General features: G+C 45.1%; 1 protein-coding gene across 1 annotated transcript in view; it reads left to right on the top strand.

Moving 5' to 3' along the window:
- IL1RAPL2 (interleukin 1 receptor accessory protein like 2) overlaps window positions 1-21588 on the top strand; it is a 495600-nt gene that overhangs the window by 1055 nt on the left and 472957 nt on the right. Inside the window, exons 2-3 of the mRNA XM_080365714.1 lie at window positions 5-5645; window positions 6364-6433. The gene's annotated coding sequence lies outside the window, so the exon portion shown is untranslated. The remainder of the gene's footprint in view (window positions 1-4; window positions 5646-6363; window positions 6434-21588) is intronic.

The following is a 21588-nucleotide window of genomic DNA, read 5'->3' as shown; positions in this document are numbered from 1 at the left end:
CCAGGTTATAGTCCCACATGTGTCTTTGCCCAAAGAGACCCCCCTGGATCCTGGAGAGCAGGCCCAGGAATGCTAATGAGATCTCACAGAGCCAAAAGTGACTTAAATTTTGTACTTTTGTCTTCCAAATAAACGAAATCCAAGAACAACCCAAACAGCAGATAAAACACCATTATCTCCTTGCCAGTTGTTCAGCAACAGCCGTCTGACACAGGCTGATTTTGGCAAAAGGTATTTTTCCTGCATTGCCCTCAGCTGAGCTGTTTATTAAGAAGCTGTTTTTCTTTCTACAGTTGTGTTTTACTGGTGATTCCTCTTTTGAAAAGGAGATGCAAATAGATTGTTTTAAAATAAAAAAACGTCTGGATGAGAAGGTCAGTCCTGTTTTGTGTTTTTGTGCATCACTCTGAGATGCTTTGTTCTAGTAGTTGGCAGTTTTCTAGCACTTTTCCTTTTTTGTGATTAAGTGAATAATGCTACACCTGGAAATTCTCAAGGATGAATATATTCTAACCATTATTTCCTGGATACAGTGTAGTCTTTCTTTTATTTTGTATTGCGTTTGTGTGGCAAGGTGTTGGAGGTGGGGGGGCTACAGAGGTGTCTTCTGTGAGGTATGCATGTCTGCTCAGCAATAAAGGCTAAGAGAGTGAATGTCCGCCCTTCCTCTTCCTTTATGATAACTTTTTGTCTTCTGGAGCAACTGCTGTGCATACTGAATCCCTGCTTCCTGAGAAGTGGCTGGACATTGTCTGCAGATGGGAAGTAGAGAATTAATCTTTTCCTTTGCTTCCATGTGCGGCCCTTGCTTTTGCTTTATTAAACTGCCTTTATCTTGACCCATCAATTTTTTCCATCTTATTTTCTCCCCTCCTTGTCCTGCTGAGGCAGTGAGCGATAGAGTGGCTTGGTGGGCACCTGACATCCAGCCAAGGTCAACCCACCACACATCTGTATTTTTTGGATGCCTTCAGGCAAGTCATGCTTATCCCACTGACTGACTTTTGACTCCGTATTTTGGAGTTGCGTTCTGTCTTGTCATGAGCTGGACAACCTGTGTTGTAGTTGCTGCCTAATGCCACTGAAAAATGTCCTGAAAGAGTGTGATCTAAATGGCATTTTCATCATTTCATGTTCAACCAACCTTGTTGCTACTGCTTTCTTGGTTTTCTTTGGCTCCCATACAAAGTAAAACATGACAGGTGAGTCATGACGCTCATGTTGTACACAAAGTGTTTGAGAGATGAAAGGAAGTGTATGTGTATCTGGATGACAGCAGAGTTGCAACCACGTGAGGTGGACTGGTATTTGCTGTCCTTGAAATGTTTTTTGGTTTCTTTTAGAGGCACATTGGTGCATCAGCATTCTTTATAGTGCTTTAAATACATAAATATATTTTAATTAAGTTTAATATTTAAGATTAGAAAACAGAACTTGTCTATATTTATACTGAAATAAAGTTCTGAGATAAAATATGTCACAAAGTTAACCAGAAAAATTTCTTGAAGAAACTCCAGGGAGTTAGTTTGACATCTCAGCATGGATATTTATTAGCTTGAAGAAAGAGGGTGATTGCTTACTAGTGCAGAACTTGGACAGAGCAGAAGTGATTCTGATGAGAGCTCTCAGTCAGCTTTGGTTGATGTTCTAGGAACCAGATCCTGGAAGGTGCTAAGATCTTTAATGCCAATGTAGCTCTCCAGATTGTTTCATATTCTTATTAATACAACTGGTATCTCATTGTTTTTCCGTTTTACACAGCTGCCTGAAGATCTGGGTGAACATGAAGATCAGCACCTCTCTTTCTTTTTGTGGGACTAGGTCTAGGTTATGTGTGGCAGTCTTGTAAATACCAGGAAACTGCAAGGCTGGATGTTGAGGGACAGAGCCTCAGCTGGCATAGCTCGTTTCTCTCAAGCCAATTGATACTGATTATACCAGCTGCACTTGAGTGTAGTAACTCTTCTGTAATGGAATCACAGTATGCTGGTTTCCCATTTCAGTTAATAACTTCTGAAAATAATGTGCTTTTTGCTGATTAGGCATACCTGAGTGCTTGGGAAAAAAAAAAATGTGTGCACGATACATGGCAAATCAGTTTCCCTTTCTGTGCTGCATATTCAAGAGCACAATAAAATACTAGTTGGAAAAAAAAATGGGATAAGAATTGGGGTGTTGCTCACTAACTCTGGAGAAGCCATCGTGTGGAGATGGTGGACACTGCTGTCATGTGCTCGTTCTGACCAGCCAGCCTGGAGCAGATGCCCTCCTGTTGTGTCCCCGTCCAAATCTGTTTGCAGTCTTAATTTCAGGTCTGTTCTTCTCCCCTTCTGCAGGCCTTTTATTTTCTGCAGGCAAATAAATTGAGAGCCTCAGTCTTCCCTTTGTGCATTTGCTTCTTGAAGGAGAGTGTTCATGAAGGGTAGGCATGTAAGAGGTTCCTGTTGAAATTCCATGAATGTATTGTGAGAGAGACCTTACAGCCTAAACATACTGCACTAAGTGTTCTTTCAGCAGCTGCTGAAATGCACTATTTCTCAAACCCTCTAGGTGAAACGTGAAGAGGTCTTTGCTGCATGGGTACCTCTGGCAGTGCTGTTATGCTGTTGTAATATTTACTGGGTCTTCTAAAGCCACCCCTTTTGGGGTCACAATTACATGAGGCTCTTGTCTCTTCCAGAAGGTAAATAATGTATGTTTTAACTTGTAAAAGTTTCTAGACTTTGCATTTATGAAGAAAAACCTTGAAATCGGGGTAGAGCCTAGGGGTGTGCAAGTCCAAGGATAAATAAAACCAGCTTGATATGTTTATTTTTTCTTGGCATTCTTAAGACAAAGTACCAGATAACAGGTTAACAAGCCAGTTCATATCTCCAAGGCTTCTTTTTTGATTCTGAGGGGTGCCCATTCTCTGTCATAGTTGCACATTCCTAGAGTGAAAATTTATCTCTTTTTTCCAAATTATTTTGTGTAGGGGCTGACTGGACAGAATGTTGGACTAGACTTGGAAGACCACATTCCTGGTTCCGTTGCTGGCCCACCAGGACAAATCACCATAGCCTTGTGCCTCCTTTATTTGTACGTAAAATTGGAATAGTCATACTATTTTTGCTAAGTTATTGGACTTCACTAATGATTTATCTCTGGGAAAGCTGAGTGTGGTAAAATACTTCATAGTTGATGTTTACCCACTTATTATTGTAAAATGTACTGTACCCACCAGTTATGCATGTAGCATTTTACCTTTTTAACCCTAAACATAAAGGTATTTACTTCAAAATGAGTGCTGAAAAATCTGTTTCTGATTTTTTTTATTTTCTCTGGGCGAGTTAATAATTATGACTACTTTAGAAACAAGTCTTCCCCAGATGTGTTCTTCAGCATTGTCTGAGGTCCTCCAGGTTTCCTTTATGCAGATATGGAGATACCCAGTTCTTCCCAAACACTGCGGGTACTGTGACTAGTTCAAACTCACTTCGATGTTTACAGACAGGGACTCAAGTCGCTAAACTTCCAAGAGTGTGAACCGTCTAGAGCAAGGGAGGCTCTGCTACCATCTGTGTTATCTGTCTCACTCTTCTGCAGCTGCAGTGATTGCTGCTTCATCCTATTTCTGTATAACGCTTTCTGTTACTGCTATAATTTTACAAGGGGAACTGAGGCATGGAGAGATGGAATGATGTAGGAAAGATGCTGGGGTGTTTTGTGTATATAAAGTGATTGCCCATGTTCAGCCTTATTGACTGAACTATCAGACTGTCCCTTTAATGCACCCACTTTAATATACTAAAAATGTTATAGTAGGCTGAGCTATAGAAATCCATCACGTCTGCATCTGTTCTCCTGACAAAATTGGAAGTGAAGCAACCTATCAATAGGTGAAGGTCTGTAGTAGTACATTTCTTTTAGGGTGTCTGTGTGCTCACAGCTATTCCTTAATAGCCAACATGTTTACTACAAAACAGGTGTAGCTGTAGTAAATTCCTACACTGTTTTGTGGGTTGCTTCCCTGACTCGTTCTTGTCTTTTTAAAGATCAGAGAGGCCCCCATTTGGTAACGAGGTGATTTGGGAACTCCTGCTGCTGGATTTATTGATGAATGAGTCTGCCTGGGCAGGGGTGGGTCATTGCTCACATTTCTGACTGCAGCAGTTCTGCTTCATAATGATGCAAGTGTAAGTGGCATCCGATCTAGTTTGTGTTCAACTGAAAATGTGTCATTCTGAACTGTAGCACATTTGGTAACAGCCAGCACCTGGACTCTGGCACTGATGGTGTTTGTGACAGCTGCTGTCAATATCAACGGGAAGGAACTGTGCTCTACAGCCAAGCTGACCTCTCAGGACTCCACAGGGATATTAGAAACAAAAGGGCACCTGTTTGTTGTTTTAAATTGTGATGAGGCTGTTATTTGGTTCCACAGATTGAAAGCATGGAGGAGAGACTGGCATTTATTAGTCACTTGGCTTCTTTAATTTATGAACCATCTCTGAACAGCAAGACAGTGTAAAATTACTCTGTAATTAGCTTTGTGGAATTGGAATGGAGTGAATTATCAAAAGGAAACAACTAAGCGGCTTAAGACCTGATCTGGGCAAACCCCTCATTTGCATGTTGGAAACTAATTGGGAACGATGGCATAAATGTAGCCTGGATCTGAGCAAAGAGTTGGATAGCTACAGCTGAGTAACCTCAGCTGAGAGGACGGTAAGCGTGAAGCAGAGGACTCGGTTCTCCTCTCCTTCTAGAAAATCTGCATCTAGATTTAGTCCATCTTTATCCAGCAATGTGTAAGCATATTTAACTTGCTGTGTTTGATACCAGTGGTAACAATGGTTAGTTAGAACTGCTATAGGTTGGAAGTCAATGGGCTTAAGTACCTGCTTGAATGCGTAGCTGGAATGAGATACTGGCTGTTGCTTTTAGCAGTGGTATCGTAATATTTCAGCAGCAACCTGTAACTGCCTGGATTTAAGATTAATTTTTAATCATTATAACTATTCAGTTTCATAAGAGCAGAACCTAAAAAGAGTTTTGATGATTGGCAGGGAGGTTGGTAAGGGTGGGGGAGAGAGAAGGAGAAGGAAGGAATGACCGGGGAGACCCTCCTATAAAAAAAATGTGTTCCCTCTTTGTGGTCGTGTATGCTGCAGAAGAGGGTGGTTTTTTTGGGGGTGAGTGGGGTTTAGGGAGCTATTTTCTGATAGCATTTTAATGAGAAATCACGGTACATGCGGTTAGAAGGGTGTCGTTTTCCTTGTGTGTCCCCTGCTCCCACATGCACCTCTGATGTGGTTGGAAATGCATATCAATTTCTTGTAAACATCCAATTCACGCTTCTGCGATGAAGCTGCAGGTTTCTTTCTATCAGGATGGTCTTGTTTTTACCCGCCCGTGGCATCCCTCTGTGTGCCTTTGTCCCTCAGGTGAGCTCTGCAGCACCTGCTGGCTTTGACCAGAGCTGTGCACAGTGTGAACGTGGGGCAGCACCTTTCTTAAAGCAAAAAAACCCGGCCCTTTTCATTGCCTGAGGACCTGCGTGCTGCATTAAGGGTATTGTAAACTCCTGGCCTGAGCTTGGTCACAGGTAGCGACGAGGTCGATCTGCTGGCCTCCTCCTCTCCTCGGGAGCCGCGTTGAGGAAGGTGAGCTCTTCGCTCCCTCTTGCGGCAGATGTGGAAACGGGAAAAAAGTTCGGGAAAATCTGCCCGTAACACCGGGGGAAGCCCAGGGTCTTACCGTTTTCCTTAGCATCTTGTGGCAGGATTAAAAAAGAGTTTTGACATTTACCTTCCATGGCATGAAAGTAAAAGGCTTTCTGAGATCAGAACGCAGCCCTGAAGCAAACAGCTTTTTAAAGCAAGGCTAAGTGCTGAATGCTGTACTGTGTTACAGCTTCCAAACAGCCAGGGAATGCAGAACGGTGAAATAGTTATATATATATATATATATATATGCTCTGTTGATAGATTTTTACATACGCGCAAGAAAGAACAGCTTAAGGCTATTTGTCTAACATTGGTTAAAGTTTTTATGTCACCTCCTGCAGATGTCCACTCCACTTGGTGTATTTTTTTCCTTTATATGTTGAGTCTTCTGCAGGTTTGTAATTCAACAGTAGAAAATGATCTTTTTGTGCGCTGTTAGCTTTCTTGACCATAGAGTGTACAAAACATTTAGATAGAAGTTCAAAGATCCTTATCCCATAGGTGGAAATTATGTGCATTATTACTTTACAAATGGGAAAAGGAATAGCAATAGGGAACAAGGCCCTGGACTACCGCAGGTTACTATATGCTGTGTAAAGATGCTGTGTTTTCCTGCACTTACAGAAGAATTTACCTTTCTTGTTTTGTCTTATAGCAGAGCAGTATGCCATGTCCCCTGTGGGGCCAGGAGCCTGGTTTGAAGGGACCTTTGCTGGCAGTACATAGTACTCTTCAGGTCTTTGCCGTGGGCTGCAGTGCTGTTGCATGCATGCATACATGTGGGAGTGTCCGGAGCCTCCAGGACACCCAGGTGCTGCAGTAATGAACTGGTACAAAGCCTAATCTCGAAGGTACTGAGAGGCAAGTGAGTCTTCTGAGTTCCAAACTTCCTGTGGAGTGTTTTGAAGGAGGCATCTTGTTTTGGCTGATGTTAGAACAGGGAAGCCACCCTTTGCCACTGCCTGAACAGTAGTATCCCAGGCTAACAACATCCTCCAGGTTATGTTATGACTTGCCATCTCTGTTGGCTGTAATTATATCCATTTAATGGCTGCAACCTCCCATGTCATCAGTAGTCTCGTGGACAATACAAACCATTCATGTTGATTAGATGTATCATGATTTTGAGTAGGTGTTTGGGCTGGTTTTGGCTGGGACAGAGTTAATTCCCTTCACTGTGGCTGGTACTGGGCTGTGGTTGGATCCTGCTGGAGCAGCGCTGCTGACACAGGGGGGTCTTCGCTATTGCTGAGCAGGGCTGGCACAGAGCCAGCCAGTGGGCTGGGGGGCACAAGGAGCTGGGAGGGGCCACAGCCGGGGCAGGTGACCCCAGCTGACCCAGGAGATGTCCCACACCGTATGGCGTCATGCTCAGCGTATAAAGCTGGGGGAGGAGGAGGAATGTGGGGACATTTGCAGCGATGGCGTTTGCCTTCCCCAGGCACCGTCACGCGTGCTGGAGCCCGGCCGTCCTGGGGATGGCTGAGCACCGCCTGCCCATGGCAGGTGCTGGATGAACGCCTTGGGCTGCTCTGCCTGCCTGCGGCTCTGGCTTTACCTGTTAAACCCTCTTTATCTCAACCCATAACTTTTCTCATTTTTACTTTTCTGATTCTCTCCCCCATTCCAGCATGGGGGGAGTGAGCAAGCAGCTGCATGGGACTGAGTTGCTGGTCAGGGTTAAACCACGACAGTGGTGAAAGATTTTAACATTAATGAAATGCTCTGATTTTGATGTGGTTCTCTGGGCAGTTCCAGTCAAAGTAAATTGCTTTGCCTTTGCTGTCGTTTAAAGAATCTGAATTGGCTGCAGAATGAGTATGTAGATATCTGTAGTTTTGAAATAAAAAAATAAATCCAAGGAAATCAATGGTTGCTTTATCTGGATTAGAAGGTGGGCTTTAGGCCTGAAGTGTTTTAAGCAGTGTAAGCTGTGAGTGAGCCACCAGCCACCAGGACTTCTATTTTCAGGGAGTATAAGCTGTTGTAAGTGTGGAACATCCTGACCCAAAATATCTTCGTGTTACATGACAGTCAAGCGTATTGTCCAGGGTGCACTTAAGCAGGGAGGTGTCTTCTCTTGTATTTTCCCAAGGTGTTGCTAATCATGTTGCTGGCAATCTGCAGAGACAGAGAGCTAAATATTTCAGTGATGTAAAGTTTTTTTTAATGATGGGACATGTCTCAAAACATAAGATCTACTGGAGTATTGATTGCTCCAGTAGCCCCCTTAAGCCCTTTCATTGTTGCATGAGCAATAGAGAATGGATGCTTATGCTGTGAAATGGACTACGTGCAGAAGTGGTGGATGAAAGATCTCGCGGGGAATTGGTGCAGTAAAACGCAATGAGAAATGTTCTATTTAATTAATAAAAAAAAGCCAATGATCCGGAATGAAGTTAAATAGTTTTCTGTGAAGAACCTGTCTCGTGGGTGCTGGAGGTGTAGCTGCTGTTTACCATTGTGGTGTGGTTGTTCTAGCAACAGTCAGTGTTGGGATGTGCTAACTAGAAGTTGAAGCCTATGGGACAAATCTGTTTCTTCCTCTTCATCCCTAAATGGCCCTAAAAAAAAAAATAATGCTGCTAGCTCCAGGCATTTATACCTCAGGAGAAATGTGCCAAATGGTTACAAGAGTGCCCAGAAAACTGACATTGCAAAAAATAACTGATAGCGTGAGTTCCTCTTTGTATGCGTTCTGGCCTGGAGCTGTTCGGGATACACATATGTGCACTGCTCTCAGTAACTGCAACGGACACATCTCTTTTTTTCCTCTTTAAAAATGAAAACCTGAGATTCCGATGGGATCGTGTGAGTCCAGTAATTAGGTCTTTAAAACAGACCCATGAAATAGTGAGCAGTTGTGGTGAGTTATGGGAGGGCTGACAATGCTATAAAGAACATCTGTCTTGACTCTTGCTGCCTGTTTCCTCCTGAACCCTTATGCATACAGTTCTCCTTCTAGTATGGACAATAACATGATTTTTGTCCCCATAGTAGCCCTGTAAAAGGGGAGGGTGTTGTAATTATGGAGAAACGAAGCAGAGATTTATTTTTACATTAACCTGCAACGTAAATACCTTTTATCCTGTTAGGCAGTTTCACAGTCCTCATTAATGGACTCCACTTGCCGGTTTGTCTCTTTATCATGTTGATAGACCTGTTAAATGAAACCCTGAGAGATCAGACAATTTAGTCCTGTGGCCAGTGGCAACTTTTCACAGCAGTGATTTCTAGCTGGGTTGTACGTGCCAAATGTCCAGGCAGCTTGTGCTTACCAGCATCCATTATACTTTTTGTTGACTTGAACCATTAATATACTGTCAGATTAGGTAATTAGGCTGTCTCTAGTAGCCAGGGGAAATTGTTTTTCCCTAACTGATGGTATGGGTTGTGCAGTTGTGCAGATAAGCACTTGGTCAAATGGCAGTTCAGGCGATTTTTAACCAGCCTGGCTGATTAATGCAGAAGCAGTGCTGAGACACGAGGGGCAGATAATAAGAGAGACAGGCACTAAGACAAATAACCTGCCCCTTCCAGAACTCTCTCCAATAAAGACCCTGATTATTGCTCTGGCTCTGCGAATCTGCTGCATGTAGAGCAACACTGCTAATTTCAACTCTGTGGTGGTTTTATAAACAGTGCTCCATTCTTCTGAATTAAAACTCAACCTGGACCTGGGGGAATTGAAGGGATTCTCTCTAGGAGGTGTCATTTTACCTCCGTGAGTAAAGCTGGCTATGGCTAGTACAGCTGCTGGTGCTCTGAGATTCTCTTTGTGCAGTGACCTTCTCTCTTTGGCACTGATGGAGTCTGTTGTGCCCAGGAAATGCTTCAGCAGTTAGTAGGTGCAGGAAAGGTCTGTTTATTCCATTGAAGCTGGGATCCCAGTTCTTGGGTGAATGACATTTACCTATTTGCAGGAGCAATCAATCTTCAGTGTGAAAAGGCTGAGTGTTGTGGCAGCATCCATCAAACAGATGTGTCACCTCAGTTGTGTGAAGACTTTCTGTCAAAATAGACAAGAAAATGAATTTTCCTGAAAAGCCATTTGGGTTCCCCATGATTAAGGGCTTAAGTTCTGAAAGCTTACTCTTTTTTTTTTTTTTTTTTTTTTTTTTTTTTTTTTTTATTGGAGCCAACTGATAAGATGGGTACAAGGGTTGTATAGGCTACTTCATTCTGGGAGGTTGGTAAGGTGAATGAATTCCTGCACACGAAGGAATTTTAAGAGTGAATCCAACTATAACCCCTATCAAAACCGTACCCACTCCTCTGAATTGGAACGATGTTTGAGAGGGAAGCAAGTAGTGATTCCCCAAACCTGACTGTACCGATGCTGACAGATGCCCACGAAGGGCTGTGAGATGGCAGCAGCAACATGTGCTCAGCTTCGCAGTCCTACCGAGTCGCAGTGACGCTGAGCATTGTCAGTTGTGCTGGGATGGAGGGGGTATCCGAGAAGTGGAGGGATGGGGAGTAGCAGAGGGCTGAAACAACCTCTGCATGTGTGAATGTCCTGAGAGAGATGACTTGCGTCTGGCTGGAGCCCACCCTGCGCTTGCCCATCTTGCACTCTGGGCAAGTGGAGTAAGTGGATCCGCTAGCCAGCCTGTCTCTGTTGAGCAATGAGAAGCATTACAGAGTTTTGTAGCCAGGGATCTGCTGTCCTTTGCCAGCTGAGTGACCACTGAGGTACATGTGGCATAAACCTAACCTCCCCAAAGTCAAAATACTTCCTGATGGGCCTGCTCTGCCCAGGATATATGGTACAGGAGAAGGAAAGCAAAGCTCCCTCCTCCAGGAAGAAGCCCCAGACAATGAGGTGTGTCTCACCAGCGGGTTTTCCTAATTCCCTGATGCCCCCTTGGGAGATGTACACAGGGCATCAGCCAGGCCAAGGGTAGGGCTGGTCCTTGCCTGGCAGATGTAGTGTAGGGACCCTAAGGGGAGCCAGGCGTTCCCCGCTCAGGTGGTGGCACGTGCCTCTGTGCCCAGGGAATTACTTGCTTTTGCACTTTTATGTAGCCCCTGATGGGTTGACAAAGATTTAGCTTTTAAATGTCACTGAAGAAATTTTGCTGAACCTCTGGCTGGTAAAAATAGAAGATACATTTAAACTTTCTCCTTTTGATTTACTGTCTGAGCTTCTTCGGTTGTGTGCTGCAGTGCAGCATCGAGCATTTACTGTGGGTTCAAGGACTGGAGACAGTTGATCTCTGCAGAACGATCCGTTGGAAGCCAGCTTTACCCATTACTCTGAGAGGGGTTAAGCCACTGCTTGGTTTATGGAAGTGGCTGGATGGAGCCTATTGAGCGTATCAGTTAAAGTAGAAATCCCTTTGCTTTGAAGTTCAGCAATTGGAGTTAGACTGCAGCAGTTCTTACCTTTTATTTTAGGGATGCAGTTGAATTTTCAGTGTGGCTTTTCCTTAACAGAGTCACAGGCTTTGAGCTAGCCAATTTGAACTCATCCTGCTTCCTTTTGCCTTCCCTCCTGCCCCCTCGCTGTGAGGGGTCTGGGTATGTTGTGGATCTGTTTTCAGCTAAACAGGCACAACCAACACTTGTGAAGTTCCTTTGTCCCCTGGGTCTGACAATGCGCTTGCAGTGTTCTGTGCAGTGAACGGGACACCTTTCACCTTCAGATGACAGCTCCATGTGGACATAAGCAGGGTTTCTCCCTTCCCCAGGCTTCACAGCCCCTCTCTCTCTTGCTTGGGCAGCTGCCTACAATTGCCTGAATCCCTCATTCCTCTCCTTGTCCAGCTCTGCCTGGTCTTGTTACATTGTGATTCTCTGGGGCTTGCTAATAGTTGTCCTGGTCTAGAGAACTTGGTTGGATTTGTCTGGGGCAGGACTCTTGTTTCAGGGAAGCCCTGAGAAGTTTACTAGAGACACAACAGATCTGTGATCTGGTAGTCACTCCGGCTGTTTGAGACCAGTACTATTTCTTAGGCAGTGAAAGTGCATAGAAAGAGGAGTCGAACTTGGAGAATTCCATGGCATTTTATGCAAATGTTGAATATGGAGATGTTTTTGCTCATCAGCAAACGGAGAGACTGGCTGAATTTGACTGAGTTTTAACAGCTGGAATAAAATAAACTTGGTGCAAGGTAAACCTTAAGGTGCACAAAGTCAAGGACCAACTTGGAAGCTCTTACTTCCAAGGTAATGACCTACAGCTGTCAAACAGCCATAAACGTGCAGAGCCCTCTCCGAGCCCTCGGTACCAGGGGATGGGAAGGAATGGTGGAAGTGCTGTTAGATATTGTTGGCCTGAGTAGGTGCTTGATGAGTTGAGTCATCGTTGGCCTGGCAGAGAATGGGATGCAATAAATCAGAGTCCACTTTTTTAATATCATGGGGCAATTGAAGTTCTCAATTGTTTTAACTTCCAGGCTGGGCGATTTTTCTGCCCGTGACGTGAGTAGTGCTCAGCGAAATTGTGGGCAGCAGGGGGATGAGGAGGCCTTGCTGAATGAGAGGGCAGGAGTCACGCTGGCTGGAGGGATGCCAGAGGGATGGCGTGGGATTCTCTGTGGGACACACTCCGTGCTCACACGCGATTGCTTCCCGTAGCTGCCTCATGCCACGTCAGTGCTAGCGGGCTTTGGTGGGTGGTGGGAGCTCGCTGTGGATTTCCCGGGGGATTAACCCACCGCTGCTCCCGGCCTCACGGTGGGGGCCGGTGGGCGATGGAGGCCTCGGGAAGCCCGAGCTCCCCTGCCCTTGCTTTTGGTGGGGCACGGTGCGGGCTGCGGGAGCGGGGCGGAGAGCGGGAGTGGGGCTGGGAGCGGGGCGGGGAGCAGGAAGTAGAGTGGGGCCGGGGTCAGAACTGGGAGCCGGGGCCAGGAGGGGAGAGGGTCCGGGGCTAGAGAGCGGAGATCGGAGCCGGGAGCGGGTTAGAGAGCGGGGCCGGGAGCGGGGAGCGGGTCGCGGGGAGCGGGTCGGTGCCGCGCTGGCCGCAGGGTGTCGCCCGCCGGCCGTGCCGCTGCCCGCGGGGGCCGTGCGTGCCGCGCTCCTTTCGCTGCAGCCCGTGTCCGGGGCGCCCGGTGCTCCGCCTGTAGGCTTGGATCTTGGTGGCGTTAAAACAAACAAACAAAAAACCATCGCTGCTGCTGCCCGCCAGCTTTTTGTGATTACAGGAGCTTTCGTTATCTCTGAAAGCTTTGTCACTGGCTTCTGCAGCACCCCGGGAAGGCAGTTGGCATTAGCTTGTTTTCAACATCCAACACCGGTAGTAGCTAAGAAAAACCCCAAAGTCAACGGACAGAATGATAGAAGGGAGATTGTTTCCCTCCCGATCTGAACAACTTGTTGCTCAGTCTGTGTGAACCTTTTGTTGTACCTGGTTTCTATAGAAACTCCAAGGAGGAAAAGGGTAGAAATAATTGGTGCAGTAGAATCCAGTGTGAATCTTACCTAAAATTTAACAGGACCATATGAATACCTCTTATAGAAGTAACACCTTAAACTGAGAGCTAACCCATTGGGCAGCCAGCCAAACAGACACAAGGGGTGGGAAATAACTTCTGAATCCCAGAAGCATCTGGCTGTAGATAGCACAAGAGGCTTGCATGTGTATTGAATCCATTTTCAAAAATCACTGTGCATTTCAGGATGCTGCTTATTTTCAAAGGTGACTGAGCAGTCAAGGTCTCAGCATCTGTTTGACTTGCCTCAGGAATCCAGGATGCTGAGGACTCACGACCCCAGCAATTTGTGCTGATCGGAATGAGTTAGTACTGCCAGCCAGCCCTTGCTCCTCCACAGAGATTGCATCGCTTGTAGCAGAGCAGGCAATGATTCAGTTCCTGAACCCTCGCAGTTCACAGTGCTCTTTTGTAACAAACTGCCACCAATTCCAGCCTGTGAACATGCCACACTGGGAGCTGCACTGGCCAAAGCCTCCAGTTCACAATCTGCATGGAACAGGCTGCAACAGCTGGAGAGATAACCTTTCTTGCTGGTTTATACCTGACATTTTCGGCTGCCGCAAGTCAGCCTGAAAAGTGTTTGTGAATCTGAGCCCTAAATTGCTATTGGAAAGAAACCTGAGATTTCAACTTGGTGCCTCCTCACTGATGGTTAGAACCAAATAGAAATCGGTTTTATTCCTCCTTTGCTCTGCTGAGCAACTGCTCGTATCCCATGAAGAGCAGCTTCTCTAGAAGATTTCTGCAGCTGAACTTGCCAATCGAAGGCATTTCTCTCTTTCCATAGGCAAAACAGTGAGGTATGCTGGGAGAACAAGGTGGCAGAAGAGTTCCTGTCCCCTGACAGTGTTAAATTAACACAAATTAGTGGATGGTTTCCTTTGTTTTGAACACTTGGGGTGGATTTGGAGACCCCAGCAAAAGCTGGTTGCCCTCTGTTCCAGTTAGCAGGCTTGTTTTCCTTCTGTCATCAGAAGTCTAAGCCCTTTAGCTTAAGGAACTCTGCTACTTGGCTATGACCAAGGTACAGTAGGATACAACCCAGTGCTCTATCACAATTCTCTTAACTTGCAATTTGTCACTGAAGTGGCTGTCTGCAAGAGGTAATGTGATGACACGTGCACTGCATGCTTTTGAAGCAGCGCTTAGTGCTGGGAACTGTCTTTGGTCTTGTCAGACATCAAATCTTGCAGTCTGCCTCAGGTGTATGGCACATGTATTACCCTCACTTTCAGGTGGGGATTCTAGGCAGAGAGCTGGACTGATGCAGAGCCCGGAATTAGGAACCGTACCCTCCTTCCAGCCGGGGTTCAGACCCTTTGCCACTGCAGACCCCGGGCTATGTTTACAGTGAGACTTTAGGTAGCATCACGGTGTGCAAACACCTCTGTTTACTGGAAGTGGAGTAGATTTGATGAGCAAGGAGGAGTGGAAAGGACAAGAGAAATGAAGTCAGAGTAGCGTGGCACTCCACTTGTGTTCTGGCACACAGCTCATGGAAACTGGCCTTGTACTAAGTGGGAGTTAGCCCTATGGGACAGGATGCTGAACAATGTGTTTTTTCATTGTGCAAGGCCTCACTTTGCCTATTTCATTGTTCTCCATAGTTTGACAGTGCTTTACAAACCAGTGCTTGTGTGCCGGTTCCCTTGGTGGACCGTCTAGTCCCCTGTCCATCATTTTGCTCTTCTACCATTGTGGCTTGGAGCTGCCATTTCAAGTGGGTTCCTGTTTCATCCTGGGTAGTGAAATTGTTAATAAGCTGTGGAATAAGAATGGAAGATTGGCGAGGAGGATTATAAACACTCTCTATCAGTGCCAATGTCTTAAGGGAATGAAGGAAAAGTCCTCCAAATGCACCGATGGCCAGAGAAGTGATTATGAGGAAAGAGCTTGTGCCCTACCTACAGGAAACTGGCACCAGTTTGTGGAGGATTGCACCCCATATGTTTCTCTGGCTTGCTGAAGTGAGCCCACACTGCGTGGCCAACCAGCTGTAAGAGGGGACAGCTGGTTTGCATTGCATGCTGTTCCCTGCACCACCAGCCATGGGTCTGGGTTCCCCTCATCTCTGTGTTATCTTTATGACCCATGGATATGAGGCTGGACAAAAGTCGGGTGAAACAGAGCTAGGCTGTGTGATCCAGCAGCAATCCTGCAGTGCTGGTTTCAAGTCAGAACCAGACACTTTACTAGCAAGGTGCAGAGAAGCTGGTGTGGTTTAACTCCAGCTGGCAACTAAGCGCCACGCAGCCACTCGCTCACTAATGCACCACACCTCAGTGGGATGGGGAGGAGAATCGGGCAAAAAAAAGGTAAAACTCATGGGGTGATATAAGAACAGTCACTGAAATAAATAATAATTGTAATGAAAAGGAGATAGAGTGTCAAGATACTAGTGAATTATCAGATGTTTTTTTTGCAATGAGGGTGGTGAAACACTGGAACAGATTGTCCAGAGACTCTGTAGATGCCTCATCCCTGGAAAAATGTTCATGGTCAGGCTGGACAGGGCTTTGAGCAACCTGATGTAGTTGAAGATGTCCCTGCTCATTGCAGGGGGGTTGGACGAGATGACCTTTAAATGTCCCTTCCAACCCAAACCAGTCTATGATTCCTTCCATTGCCTAATCCATAGGATGGAGCTGGAGAGGAATGTTAGGATCAGAATTCATCACTTTGTATTTTAGGGAGTTGGTTTGCCACAAAGCTACCGTTAGCACAGCTGAAACAGCAACAGGGCTCAGAGCAGATGTCAGAGACAAGAATCATTGACAGATCAGTAGGTTACCCATGGACCCTGTTTTGTCTTGGCTTTTTATTGTTCGTTTTGTATTATGGCGAAAAGCACCACAGTCTAATGCGTGCAACTACGAGCATCCAGCAGTATCTGATACGGAGTGCCAGAGTATAATGAAGCATTGATCAACTTTTCTGTCCAGCACAACATGCCCTTACATACTGCCGTCCTGAAATTATTGATTAGCCCATCTGGCTGATCTTGTGCTGAGAGCTATTTTTGTGGACAAACATCAATTCAGACAGTCTTCTTGCTCTTTGGGAGCAAGAGCCACCTCACTTCCCTGGACACTGATTTTTTTGTACCATCTGCAGCAGCCAGGAGCATGCAAAGCTTTGTTTATCTTGTAGGGTACCTTGGTGGGTTGGACCCCAGGATGGCCCGACATCTCTTTCGAGTAGAGTTTTAATTTCATCTTTTTCTAAAACCTTCTAAACCAACAATAGCTTCAATGTTCCTGCATTATGACCCAGCTGTCTCTTGTACTTTCTTCATCCCTGAATGATCCTTTTGTACTGGAATGATTTTCGTTGTACATAATGCAGTTGAAGTGTGGCTTCTTTGGTTCCTCAGCCTGCCCTAGAGTAGTTTCTTTTTAGAAATTACTATACCTTCCTATACCTGGGAACTTCTGATATGTATTGGAGTCACGTTCACTTGCCTCTGGTGTAAGCACAGATCTGAAGTGTAGTATAAACATTTTTTGTTACTTATGACTTTGCGGTTTTGGAACCTGTAGCTACTGAAGATATGCTTTGTTTCCTTTTTCCTATCCCCCAAACAATAGGTGCAGATTTTTCTGCATTGCACAAAAATGATTCCCTCTTTGTTTATTCCTGACCAGAACTTGAGCATAATTAATAGAGACCATGCCCAGAGAATATATTTATTTACATGCTGACACAAGTGCTTTGATCTAGGTTGTTTCCAGTTACTTGGAATTATGTCTTCATCTCTTACAGTTTGCTACTGATGCTCCGAAATGCATCGTTGTAAGATATTACAGATTCAGGTATGTCAGTTGCTGTGTGAAGCTTGTAGTGCAGTTCAGTTTCTACAAAGCTAAAAGAACATTTATAAAATGCCAACAGGAAAAATTTATCCTTGTCCTGCATGACCTCTTGCTTAGTTATAGCATTTCACATGTAATTCTATGCATACCTCTGTAGCTTAGTTTTGCACTTTTCATATCTCATCAGACTCACACACTTGCTGTTTTAGAAGCATAGAATGAAATGTAATGGGAGAGGACTTACCTCTTAGTTTAGAGAAAGATTTATTATCCTAGTCTATTTATATTAAATTGCATTATTACTCTCTCTTCTCTATTGATTACCTTCTTGAGTGTGTCTAAAGTGAGTAATTGCCGTGATCTTCCAACTCACTAACATTTGAAAAGAGGGAATTCTAACAGTCTCATTTCAGGGTCTTTTGATTAAACATATTTACGGAATGTTGTAGCCTATCTATTATTTCCTCTCCCCACACTTAAGTTCATCTGTCTATAAGTAACTATGCCTGCTTGCATTGTGTATGATGATAATGTTATGCAGTGTGGTTTTCTTCATTGTAGGCAGAAAACGTGCAGCTGACAAATGATTTGGTCAGCCTTGTGCATGACAAGCAGACAATTTCTGGATTATTACAGCTTCCAAGAGGTTCACTGCAAGTACGTTATCACTCCTTCAAGATTTCTCTACCTATTTGGTTAAGCAGATCTTGATAAAGCTTGTCTGTAATTCCACTTCTCAATGACTCAACATTACACCCTGCATTCTCATTATATACGTACTATAGTATCCAAGAATCTTTCTATGCAATGGAAACTAAAACAACAGTACTGCCAAGGGTATATGCCAGTCTCATTTTATTGGGTTTTATTTCAAGCTAAGAAATTAATGTAGTTCTTAAAATCTGGAAAAACATGGCAAAGAATTATGCATTCTGCTTTTTGGTGGGTTGATGTTTCCGAGTTCTTAAAATCTGGAAAAGCACAGCAAAGAGTTTTGCATTCTGCTTTTTGATGGGTTGATGTGTCCCTCTTTATTAATCAAAATGAGCTTATTACCCTAGTTTCAGCTCTGGTAGCTTGGTTATACTGAAGTAAACCCTCTAATATCATGCCCTTGCAGGTGGAATTTCCTGCAATGGAAGTGTTGCTGTGGGCTTGGTTGGAGGCTGGGGGATGGAGTGAGGCCCTTGGAGGCAGTCACTGATCTCCAAGGCGCTCGTGCAACGAGCAGTTCTAACACATCGCACAGGAACATGCATGGGTACCCTCAGTCACTAAGGGGAGCTATTTTGTAATGGAAGTGAGTTAGTGAGTTCTTTTTAGAAAAGAAAAAGCAGAGCTAACACTGATGCTGAGAGGAAAAACTGGCTATGATCTAATTTTTTTTTTTTTCCCCTGGAAATCTATCTTACATTGAGGTCCCTTTGGTATCAGGAAGGCAGCAACCCTGTCACCCTGCAGCAAGGCAACAAGAGCTCACAGGGGCTGCACCTAGCTTAACGAGGCCAGGTCTACCCCCTGTTAATTTCACATGACTTTGGAAAAGGCTTCTGACCTGTTTCCCTTGTGAATAGTGACATGAGTTCATGCCTGAATTTTTTCTTTGCACCTTGTCTAGACATTCATACCTGTGAACAGGGAGTGTTGAGCTGCCACCAAGAAAAAAGAACTCTTACTTGAAAGAATTTCATAGTCACTTTGTGTAGGCAAAAATGAAGACAAGGCGGCTGTGGTAATGGAGAGTCAGACCTAGAAATTCGACTTGAGCTTCATGATTCTAGAGATCAGATGGAGCCCTTCCCCATCGCAGACCGCTGCTGGCGTGTCATTGCTATGTTGTCTGCATTCATCAACCAAAGGGCTTGCCCTAGGCAGCCGAGTGGCACAGGAGGGATATATAGGCCTCAGCCCTTGCATCTCTGCTAGTTCCCCTGCTTGTCACCCTGAGAATTATATGACATGTCATATTCTGTCAGCTTCTTTTCTCCTTCGGGAGTGCTGAGGCAAATAATTAGTTTAGCTTCTTTTAGAAAATGTCATTCTGCTATCTCGATAAATTAGCCTGGCTGCTGTATCCCTCTGAGCTATTCAGGCTGCTTCACTCATCGCACCCCATGTGTCTTCCAGACTTAAATTTTTTATTATTATTTGTCTGAACGTGTTGCGTTATCTTTTATTTATTTTAATCCTTTGCTTTTCTTCTCATTTGTTCACAGCTGATAACTTCAATCTTGCCAGTCATCAGTGCCTGATGTTTTACCGTCTGTATGCCTCTAGAGCTCTTTATAGCTTTGTATCAGTCTGTATTGTCCTTCTTTTATGCCCAAGGAAAGCTCGCTTAGTGAATCACATCCTTATCATTGAGCCCAAAAAAGTCCTTGCATGTAGTTCCACTCTACAGAACCTGCAAGCCGCTTGTCTCTGTCTGCCCTGAGAGTCTCGTGCAGTTCTTGTTCCTCTCTGATTTGGTTCGTTCACCGTGGCTTGGAAAGCTATTTTCAGCTTAGCAATATGGACAACTTGCATCTCACGAGCTCATGAGCTCATGTTCAGAGTGGCCCACCGACCCCTTAGCATTGCAAAAATGCAGTGTCCAAGTCTTGACATCACTCAAAAGGAAAAAAGAGCTGTGTTTTCCATGAAAACTTGGTACATTTGCTGCTCTTCTATGCTTTGCTTGATGTCTTGGAAGGCAGTTTAGCAGCTGGTACCACTAGAACAGTAGCCTCCACTGATGGAAGATGACATGCAAGAGATGAGGAGGAGGAGAGAAAGGAGCAGGCTGAGGAAGGGGTAGGTACCAGGTCAGGCAGCCAGAGGGGAATTTATCTATAGACAACTTTTAATACCAGCACTGGGTTTGGTAACATCATTAAAAGGTTGGGAAGATGGATGGGATCAGAAGCTAGTCTCAGGGTGGGAGAATCACTGGGTGGAACAGAAGGCTTAGATCCTGTGATTTTAAAGCACGAGGACTTTGGTATAACTTGCGCTGGATCTGTTCCCTGTGCTTATGGAATTAGATCCAGTGGCTTTAGTGATGCACTCGGTTTGGCTTGGATTTTGGCTCTGCTTGCCCTGTGCACGAGGTTAGAGAACATCAATCCTTTTTCTGCAGGGAGCTGCTCAAAACACAGGCTCATCCTGCAGAACCTTTGGAGGCAAGCAGGGTAGCAGCCAAACTCTTGAGCTGGCAGAAACTTTGCCGAGTTTGGTTCCCTTCTCCTCCCTACCCTTATGAACTGAGCATGTCTGATCTGGAGTCACTCCGAAACAGTAAGCACAGAGGATCTTAAGAAAAATGTCAGGAGCCACATTTCAAAGTAGATCTACACCTTACTAAACCTGTAAAAGACCAAAGTGTGAGTAAAGGCTTGAGAAGACAGAGTGAAGGTAACTATATTCAGGGAAGTGATGGCAGGTGAGGGTGATGTGGGAGGAAAAGAATGAATTCGTATTTAAGGATCTCTCTGACACTTCATGGCCTGATCTGTGGTGGGTCTGAGCTTAGAGAATAAAGTCTGAGGAGAGGGGAAGTGGGTACAGGAAGCGTGGCGCACAGAGAATGTGCTCTCCTGGAGGAGTTAACTCAGTAGTAGGGAGTTACTACGGTGCAGGCAGCGGTTGGCAGCTTAAAGCAAGTCAGCTAGAGGGACCTGGGTGTACTACCCCCAGAGCAGTAACTCGTTAGTGTAACCAGAAAGACAGAACTATGTAGCTCTGTCTTTCAGGTGAAAAAATTGTTATCTTCCAGCAAGGAAGGGTTGTGCTGATGAAGAATTTCTGTTTTAAAAGCTCTGCTACTGACTAAAATTAGCTGCTCTTCAGCTCGCCAGACTCAGCAGTAGTGGGCATCTTCTGAGGGCTTGACTATTTATACATGTAAGGCAGCCTGCGAGAGCAGGGCCGGCATCAGCCTGATTCTCCTGCCAGCCTGCAGTCAACAGGCGAGTTCTCCCTTGTCCCATTTGTGCCCAGAGAATTGTGGACTCAGTTCTCTGGGGGGAGCAGAGACTGTTCTGACCCTGGGCAATGGAGATGCAGAAAGTTGTAAAGAGTGCAGGCGTGTGTGTGTGTGGGGGGTGGGTGTGGGGGGATGGGGGTGGTGGTGGAAGTTGGATCTATGGCCAGCCATCCTGACATAACAGTAAGGTGCTTGGCTGGGAGGTACAGGCAAAAGGAGGCAGGATGCTCCCCTCTGGTCTTGCTTCCTCAGCCAGGGCTGCAGGAGTTCTGATTCCATGTCTTACAGTATAAAAGGACCGGCTGTTTCCTAGTTCTCCCTTTCTAAGCATTGCTCTCCCTGAAGAATCAGTGAACAGCTTAGATAAGAGTACCTTCCCTTACAGCCTTACTTACCTGAGGAAACCTGGGGGGGGGGGAGGGGTTATACTGTTAACCCAATGTAAAATTCTAGAGAAAATGAAGGTGTTGTGGTTTTAATGTGAACTAGTAGTCTGGATACATCTTTAGCTCTGCCACAGCCTTTAAAGTGACTGTCCTAATCCATGGATTACAGACCGTATTGGCAGCCTTGAACAAAGGACTTATCTATGGCGTAACATGGTAATTAAAGATTTTTGCATGAGATATGAAGAAGGCAGCCGCCTGTCAGACCTCTCTTTTCTT

The sequence above is a fragment of the Falco punctatus genome (assembly GCF_963210335.1).
Source record: "Falco punctatus genome assembly, chromosome: 15".
NCBI lineage: Eukaryota > Metazoa > Chordata > Aves > Falconiformes > Falconidae > Falco > Falco punctatus.
Note: the sequence above shows the minus strand (reverse complement) of the source record. Positions and strands in the feature narration are given on the sequence as shown.